Here is a 10341-nt window from a genome sequence, read left to right as displayed (position 1 = left end):
AATGAATAAGTGCATGACTAAGTGAATGATTGAAAAGCGAAGAGCAGTACTAATTCTCCTTAGTAAGGTAACATCTTCATTAACCTGGTATGTTCCAAGTCAGAAGTTAATAATATTTTGTAGTCATTCTTTACTTTACTAGACTGCTTTGACTAAATTGAGTATTTCTTCGCTTTTTCTAATATTTTTATTGCATACCTTTTTTTCTGAGTTTTACTTTTCTGAACTGTTAATATAATTCAGTTATTACCAAAGAATATAGTTATTTAAATTCCTTTTTGAATTAAATTTTCAAACACTTATAGTAATTGACCTCATTGAATTCTCTCTGGCCTTTCAACAGTTTCATATTTTTGTTTGTTTTCAGTCTAATTTTATCAAACTAAAAACTGAAAATTTATTTAAAAAACAATGTTTATGTGTAAATAAGACTAATTGCTAATAAATATGTCTTACCTTTAACATCTTACTTGCAGGCAAGCTTCCACTATATTTTCAATATCTATTCTTTCTTCTACCTCAAAATAAGAATTATTTGAATATGTCTTTTTTTTTAACCCAAATTGCATCTTCATTTCTGCTGCTGTATTTTTATAAAATGAAGAGGACTCTGCAAATGAGTTTTAAAAAAAATAACAACTGGAAATCATCCCAAATTAAACATCTGCCCACATGTTACACATCTCAGAGAAAATGTACAGATCTGTGAGGGCAGAAAAAATGCAAAGATAATTCAATATATAAGTAATTTTCATATGAGCTTCTAAAATTTTGTTATGTTTGACAATGTAGACCTCAGAAGCATGACAGTAAATACTTGTTCAAATGTCAATGTCAAATGCATTAGTCCAGAATGCATGCAGAATATGAACTTGATTTTGGCTGGCATTCTACTTTGGTAGATCCACATGGTAAATTAGGTTCAATCTCATAATTGTACTTGCAGTTAGCATAGCAGTACAAAAAGATCAATGCTAGGTTACTGTTCAAGCACAGATAAGGTACAAGGTTTTATGGTCCCTTAGCTCGCTTCACTATGTGACACTATTAAAATTTCCACAGAGCACAGCATTATACAGAGCTCAATCAGAAAAAGGGTAATGCCCCTTTGAGGGAGTTAGCTCATTTTCTTTTTATTGGTTGTAATGTGTGTGGTGCCAAGCCACTGGTTTCATCTTTATTGCTTTAAAGAGAAAAGCTCATCTAAGTCAACATGTAAATTAAAATACAACTACATCTACACTAAGTTCTTTTTATTTTTGTCTTCAAAAATTTTTAGTTGTTGTGGTAAAATAATTTGTTTCATTTCATCACAATGGTGCCTCATAGCTGCCTCCTATGCCAGAGAGGTGGAAGAAAACAAAATTTGAGATTACAAAGAATCTCAAAATTCTCCATAAATGAATCCATTTGAATTTAACTCAAATTAGGAGTAATGAGACTCTTTATGGTAACTTTTAAGAAATGCTATATATGGACTTAATTAGTATCATTCAGAGGTCCTCTCTGGCTACACATAGTCAATTTGCGTGTGTGTGTGTGTGTGTGTGTGTCTGTGCTGTGTGTGTGTGCATGTGCACATACACATCATGGTGCTACTTGCACATACAAATCATACAGCATATGCTCATTACTTTGCTCCTTCACTATGTTTACAGTCAAGACTTCATTATTACAAATAGAACTCTTCCCTCTAATTCATGCTATAATATATTCTGTTTATGGTGTACCTGCAAATTAGTATCTTTCTATTTGATAACTCCATTGGGAAAGTTGGTGAGTTTGCATAAGTGAAGAAAAACGTCTTTAACATTAAAGGGAACTATCTGAAAATACCCACATAGGAAAGTCAACCTGTGAGTAATCATTGAATATATGTTTTTTTTCAAAGAAATTGGGAAAGTCAACAGTAATCTTTTTCCATATGAGGATTCTTATACTCAGAAGCATGATTTCTCAAATCACCAAGGAAGAGAGAATTAAAATTTCCTCTTTGTCAACTAATCCCTTCACTCAGACTCACTGCAACGAAATTTGAAAGTTTGCTTTATCAATGTCATCAATGCTTTGCTTTTGGCCATGGCTCAGAATTACTTTACAGCAATACTAATTAACATAAAATATAAACTTAACAGCTTCTTAATAATAAATAAGAGCATATTTAAAATGAAATATGTATTATTTTAGTTTCTATAGATTATGATAGTCAATATTTTATTTTTCCCCAGCATTATTAAAGTATAACAGATAAACAAAATATAACTTATCTTTTAAATATTTATTTTCTCAAGCAGGAAATGTTTTTCTAAAACATTTTGAAAATGCAGAATCTTCAGTGTGGACATGAACTATAGAGATTATCTCCTTGAATCTCCTATTCACTCTAGGATTCCCTTATATATGACCCTTGGTGCCTGTTTTTAAAAACCATTAGGAATAGGAATTCATTTCATTTAGGAATTTCATTATTTCATTTCATTCATTATTTCATTTCATTAAGTCTTTTTCCAAGTTCTTATATTGAGTTAATCTTCCTCACTTTAAGCCTAACCCACCATTAATAGTTCTACCCAATGAAACCAGTCGTTCTTGACTCCTCTTCCACGCAAACTTTTTTCCAAATATTTAGTAGTATAAGGACAAGAACGATGATAATAACCAAAATTTATTGAGCACAATGTTCCGGGAATGGTTCTGTTATTCTTAGTGTGTATCTTTTAATGAATGCTAACAATGATCCTAAGAATTAAGCCCAGCTGCCAAAGCTGTTGTGCAGATGTGGAAAAGAGAAGGATATTGAAGAAATCTAACAAAGGTTAAATAACTTGCCCAGTGGCACTGGATCACACCCAAGAAGCCTGGTGCACAGCTCTTCAAGCCAACTGGGGTGCCATAATCAGACAACTTTCACATTATCTTTCCTTCCCAAAGAAGTGAATTTCATTAAACCACTTTTCATATGTCTTAACTTAGAGTGTCCTCGCTATCCCTTTTATCTTCCTATTTGTAAACTGCAACTTTCCAAAACTTCATACAATAGGTCAGATGTGATATAACTAGGGCAGATACTTGAAGACCAATTTTCCCACTTCTTTTAAGGACTATCAACAGAGTATTAATATTAGTATTAAGGTAGTTAAAGCTGATATAAACTTGGGTAGACAGTAGTGTTATTGCTCTAGCAGGGTAAAAGAAAAATATAAAAACCCAAGACTCATTCATATGAACTTTGGCCAATCAGATCTCCCTGTCTTTACTTTGTAGATATATTATTAAACCTTTGTACAAAGTTGTACATTTATACACAGTAAATTTTGTTCCATTCAATTTAGCCTATCAAAAGCCTTTTGAACTCTGTTCTTCTATCCTATATATTAGCGATCTTTTTACCAATGGGATGGTTTATCTTATTATTGTTATCATCAAATAATTTCTGTTCATTAATATTTCATTTTTGAACTAAAGCAACATTTTTGGACTAATGATCAGCCTAAGGTTACCCAAATATTTTATATTTATTCTCAAACGGGCAGTCAGGGAAAACTTACTAAAACTAAAAATAGTTCTGAAAATTCATTTGCCTTTCATTCACTTTCCATTAAAATTGCAAAGGAATTGTTCACTTGGTAAAGATTCTTTCTTTCTGACTTATTTACCTGTTTTCCTCTAATTCATGAGATTCCTAGATGAAGAATGAACTTTTCCTAGCAGAGAATAAATGTAGTTTCACTTGAAAGTAGGAAACTCTATTCTCACATGTGCTCCAACAGGAAAAATATAAAAGAGAATAAAGTCACTGTGATTGGAGAAATTTCACTTCTTTTGTTGTTGCAAACTCTGCAGAATTCCCATTGGCATAGTCATTTTTCTTTTTTTTTTTTTTTTTTGTCATTTTTCTTAAAGTCACTTGGAACTTCGATTGTTTCTATGGCTTCCTTCTGGGATTATTTAAAAATGCATATGGGAAACTTAAGAAAGTAATGGAAAAGCAATTTAAACTAATCAGTGTCTTTATTAAGTTAGTATTACATTTCCAGAGTTTTCCCAGAATACTTTCAGAAAACACATTCATCTTGCTCCAGTGATAATTCTTGGTATTCACCAGTTAGAGAAAGAAAAAGTCAAATATACTACAGAAAAACAGAATAGTGAGGAAGACCAGGTTTTTATTTTATGTGAAGCTGGTACACAGTAATTTTTTATTGGATATAGAGGTCTGAAAAATAAGTGAAAAGACAAGTTTTAAATTAATGTATACCAAGAGAAATCTATCCTTTGATAGAAACTAGACTTGTGTAAAGCTTTTAGTAATATAATTAAGAATTCAACAACGCCTTTGTATGTAATTCACAGTTCCAAATGTCTACACCTCTAATTCTGACTTTTCAAAACCCCATTAAGCTATGTAAATACAGTACAAAGAAATGTGTACTGTGCATAAACAGTATTCTAATGCCAACCAGACGAGGACACATTGCTTCACTGTTGTCCCCAGTGCTTATAAGGACATTGCTGAGGTATTAATACATCCTCGATATTGATTTGTATATGACAGATCTACCATGGGACTCATGTTGTGGCCTTTTTGTTCAATATGTGGTTCGAAGGTGACCTCTACTTATATTATTATGATATATTAGACAAATTGTGATGGTTAATTTTGTGTCGATTTGACTGGGCTGAGGGATGCCTGGATAGTTGCTAAAACATTATTTCTAGGTGTGTTTATGAAGAAATTAGCCTTTGATTCAATAAGCTGAGTAAAGAGATCTGCTCTCACAAACATGTGTGGGTATCATTTAATTTGTTAAGGGCTGAATAAGCAAAAAAAGCAAAGGAAGTGGGAATTTTCTTTCTCTCTTCTTGAGAAAGAAGAGAGATCATGTTGATCTCCATCTTTTCCTGCCTTCAGATACTGGAGCTCCTGGCTTTGGTCTTCAGACTCTGGGACCTACATCACCTGCCCCCTGGTTCTCAGACCTTGAAACCCAAATTAAACGATACTGCCAGCTTTCCTCATACTCACTGAAGATAGCAGATTATAGGATTCCCAGGTTCCAGAGTTTTGTGAACCATATATCTATTTATCTCCTATTGAATCTATTTCTCTGAAGAATTCTAATACATACACATTACAAATGTTTTTAGAGTTCAGTGAAAATAATAATGAAATTTTTTGAAAAGAGAAAGAAAATAAAACTGAAGTTTCAAGATCTCATATTAAATATAAAAATTCTGGTGGGAGAGCATTTTATTAACTTCTTATGTATATATCTTTAAATTATACAATATTTACTATAGAAAATATAAACCACCACAGTTGTGCCAACCAGTAATAATTTCCATTGACATTTTGGTATTTAACTTGCAAAGTATAATCTGTGCATATAGTGTATGAATGCATATATGCTTATAATCATATAAATGCATATCTAGAATATAAAGAAACCAAGCACTGAATATATTCAGAACCTATTTTTCTTTGATTAACAATATATTGGGAACATATTCTTATGTCAAGAAATATACTAAAATACCTACTAAAATATTTTGATGAATAATGAACATTTTATTTTGTGTGCAATCCAGGTAAAGGTAAAGAAAGTAAAACTCCTTCTTACCCTTGCTTTAAGGCCTAACCATGTTACATGATGAATTCAAAAAAGCAAAAGTAGAATTTGTTAAAGTCTTGGCAAAGAATGTAAAGAAAACGTCATTTATCCAACTATATTAGTTTTCGGTCTTTGTGGAGCAAATTACTATATATGTAACAACTTAAAGCAACACAGACTTATTATCTCATGGTTTCTGTGAGTTAGACTGTTAGTGGGTTCTATGTTCAGGGCCTCCAAAGCTCAAATCAAAGTGTCAGCTAACCTGTGTTCCCATTTTGACTCAGTAAATACCTGTCTCCAAGCTCACCTGGGTTTTGGCAGAATTCATCTCCTTTCAGCTTTGGGACTGAGGTCCTTGATTTCTTGTTGGTTGTGCTATGGGTTGCTCTGAGGTCCTAGAGGCCCCACATTGTTCATGTCCTCAGGGTCAGGAGGGGTGTTTCTTTCCAACTTCTTTGTCTGCTACCTGCCAGAGAAAAGTTAGCTTTTAAAAAACTTATTTGATTAGGTTAGGTCCAATCGGAAAAGCTCCTTTTTACTGTAGAAATACACAATAATAAGGAAAGTGTTATCTCATATTCACAGGTTCATAGGGAAGACGTTACACAAGGACTAGGGTTTTTGGGTAATTCTGCTTACTATATCAACATAAATGTGACCAGAATATACTCAATTGTTTGAAAATAAGTATATATATATATATATATATACACATACATTCTCTCTCTATATATATATAATATATATATTTAGATATATAAAATGTCATATATATATATAATAAAACAAAAAAGAATCATATTTATTCACAAACATTTTGATATGAAGTCATATTATCTTTCTTATTAAATTATGCATCTATCTAATTTTGAATGTTTTACAATGGAGAAAAGCTTGACTCACATTTAAAATTATAATTTGTATTTTCTTTTTTACCTAGTAGGTTTTTAAATTTATTTATTTGTTTTTTAATTAACTTGTAGATCTATATAATATTAAAACATGACTTATACAATCTTGAATGTTTATAATTTATTAGGACTTTTTTGTGACCTGGATAAAAAGAAGTTAAGTATTACCTACATGTTTGGAGAGAAATGGAATTTAGGTTTTATAATTTAAAAAACTGATTTTGATAAAACAGTATTTTTGAATTACATAACTTAGATTCGTTGCACATAATATAGTCTATGATCATGTGATTGGTTAAAATAAATATATTTTCCATCTGCCCAAGCACTTTCAAAAGCCTCCATTTCATTTGATTATTCCTGGTTCTTTGTTTCTCACTTTCTGTTCTTCTCAGTCCCCTGTATTCTGTGACAGCATTTGAATGATTTCTAGGTATGTGATTTCTATTTTATTTCTTTATGGTTTCGTCATTTGTAAAAACACTCTTTCTCCTGTTGAGTTTCTCCTAGGAAACCCCCAACTTTGATCCACTGCAAATATTTGAGTTTTGTCAATATCAAATGGCTAATTGCTTGCCTTTTTTCAAGCAATATACAATCTCCCTGGCTATATACAATCCAGAAAATTCTCTAAAGGAAAATACAATATTTATTTTTTGTAGCTTTTCTCAATGACTTGTCTAGCTGTATTAATGTTAGTAAGACTGTCCATTTATTTCAACAGCCTCAGAATTCTGAAAATAGCAATGAAGTCAAAGAATTTCATACTCTTACATAGAACTCAATGGGAGCAAGTGACTGCACACTCTGAAGTATATACCAGAGAATTCTTAGTAATTTCTGGTACTCTCAAGTCTATTTTTGTTATATCTCTATAGATATAATGGGACTTTCAAATGCAAAGGCTTTTGAATTATCTGCAAATTAGGAATATAACTTGATAAATTGACAATGAAATGCAAGCCATAAAATTGTGTTACTATGTATATTGAAAGAATAAAGCCTCAGTCAAAACCGTTAGAGTCTAAAGAGTAAACTCAGGTATATTTGCCATCATGTTAAAGATGAGGTTTTACTTGTGATTTTAAGGTTAAATATCTTTAAGCCAAGTTCCCAGAAGCAGATGTTGACTTGAGGATCTATATGCAAATGATTTATAAGGAAATGCCTTTGAGAAAACCATTAAAGTGGTAGGGGAAGCAAGAAAAGTAAGAGTAAGCAGATAATCTGAACCCAAGTGCCAGAATGGTAGGTAGCTTCAGCCTATCCCTGCAGAGATATTCTGGAGTACAAGTTGTCCTTGAGTTGTTTCAAGTCAAGGCAAGGGGTCTGGAGTTTGTGGACTCCAACCCCAGTGGTTATTACTTAAGAAGCATCATCCAGATGTTTTTGGCAAAAAGGCCCCCAAAACGCAAAGGCAGTCCTCTGTAAATGCCTCAAGTTATTGAAAGCAAAAGCAAACAAAAGGAGACCTTCCACAAACCAAAACATGGGGAAAAGGAATGCTAGGAGATCTGTGGAAAGCATGCAAAACAATTCTTATTTGCATTCTAAGATATAAATTGGCTAATTATAACATTTTATATGACTAAAATTAGGCAGACAGAATATGAAAAATGTTGCTGAAGAACAAATTCTTTTCCAGTAGCTATTTGTCATAGTTGGAATACATATGTGTGTGTGTGTGTGTGTGTGTGTGGTTTTACTCTCTTGTTTTTAATAACAAAGCCTATATATCTAACCAGCGACTCCAAAAGGAAAGATATTATCATAGATAGTATGATTAAGCTGTCTAAGAAACATGAATCAGTAATGCTCTCATGAAAAAATTAGAATTGTTCAGTATGGCCTAGGGTCAAAACATTTTGATGGTAAGTCTCAGTCTGAAACTGAGAGAGCCAACTGAGGCAATAGTAAGACACCAGCATAAGTATTAGACTCAGAAATGACCAGAGCATTATAAGGTTCATTTACTTATGTATGTTTACATTCTAAAATTAGTATGGATCGTGTTATTAATAACATCAGGGGACCTTACATCAGATTGCTCTCAGACACTTTCCCAGTAATTTATTTTATACTCTCAGACTCAAAGGGACCAAATGAATATAAGTAAACTCTGGCTTATTTTGACATGCAGAGCAAATTTGAAAAGGATGTGAGTGTATGAAGGTATATTTGCATTCAGAAGGAACATACTGAGTCTAGGAATGAACGATTTATTTCGGTTGTAGGGAAAATTCTATCTAATTTAGTGATTTTTTAAAAGATTTACTTATTTTTTTATTTTAGAGAGCAAGAGCAAGTGGGAGGAGAGGGTAGAGGGAGAGGGAGAATCTCAAGCAGACTTCCTGCTGAGCATGGAACCCAACATGGGACCCAATTCCAAAACCCTGAGATCATGACCTGAACTGAAATCAAGAGTGGGAGGCTTAACTGACTGAGCTACCCAGGTGCCCCTAATTTAGTAATTTATAAAAAGTATTCTGGAATTCATGTTTTCCTTTATTTCCTCTTTCCTTATACTCTGCATCCTGTCATCCTGGCCATTCTGTATTCTTGCTTCAGAGAATAGCTATAATTGCAGATAATAGAGAATATGTCTCTTTTTCTTCTTTTATGTTTCTAATGTGCAGGCTTTAAGAACCCAGAAAGGACACTTGCCTGAGAAAAAGATCATGCAGAAAATACTGTGAATAGAACGTTGAATGAATGAGGAAAGGTAGATAATTTGGTTTAAATAAAATTTTTGATTTATAAACATGCAGTACATAATTGAGAAGTACAGGAATCTATTGTCATTTTTGTTGGTTTGAGTTCTGAAACTCCTAGCCATACTTAATTTTTAAAAAGAAAATGACTCAAAGTTTTCTATTTGCTAAAATGAATACCGTGTTCAAAGCCATATTTAATTATATATAAACATAACACACATGTGTGCATGTACACACATATTTAAACTTTGTACCCAATAGTTAGAGAATACATGAATTCTCAAATTCACATGTAATAAGGTGATAAACTGGCCATAAATACGTTCTCAACAAATTTCAAAACTTGTCATAGAAATCACATTAACCATTACGAAATAAGGTTACTGTGATGGTTAATTTTATGTGTCAGCTTGACTGGGCCACAGGTTACCCAGACATCTGGTCCATCATTATTCTGGGTGTATCTGAGAAGATGTTTCTGGAAGAGATTAACATTTGAATAAGTAAACTAAGTAAATAAAGCAAGAGGGCATTCCTAATGTGGGTATGCTTCATCCAAAAGAACAAAAGCCCAAATAGAATTCCTTCTTCCCCTGACCATCAAAATTCATTATGATGCAAAAACAGCAATTTCAATTCAAGCAGAGAAAGTCAATTATTATATGATTTCACTTACTTGTGAAACATAAAGAATGACATGGAGGACATTAGGAGAAAGAAAGCAAAGTGAAACAGGGGAAATTGGAGGGGGAAACCAACCATGAGAGACTGTGAACTCCAAGAAACAAACTGAGAGTTTTAGAGGAGTGGGCCATGTGGGGAGACGACTGAACCTGGTGGTGGGTATTAAGGAGGGTATGTATTACATGGAGCACTAGGTGTTATTATATAAATAATGAATCTTGGAACACTACATCAAAAACTAATGATGTATTGTATGGTGACTAACAGCATGATAAATTTTTTTTAAAAAACTACAATTTTGCTTTCCACTTTAATAACCACATTTGAAGTACTAAGAAGAGCTCCTCAATAACAATATTTGGTTATAATTTCCACTGCTTCCTTTGGAAAAGACACTAACTTTTAACTGTGCTCCTA

The sequence above is a fragment of the Mustela lutreola genome, chromosome 1 (genome assembly GCF_030435805.1).
Source record: "Mustela lutreola isolate mMusLut2 chromosome 1, mMusLut2.pri, whole genome shotgun sequence".
NCBI lineage: Eukaryota > Metazoa > Chordata > Mammalia > Carnivora > Mustelidae > Mustela > Mustela lutreola.
Note: the sequence above shows the minus strand (reverse complement) of the source record.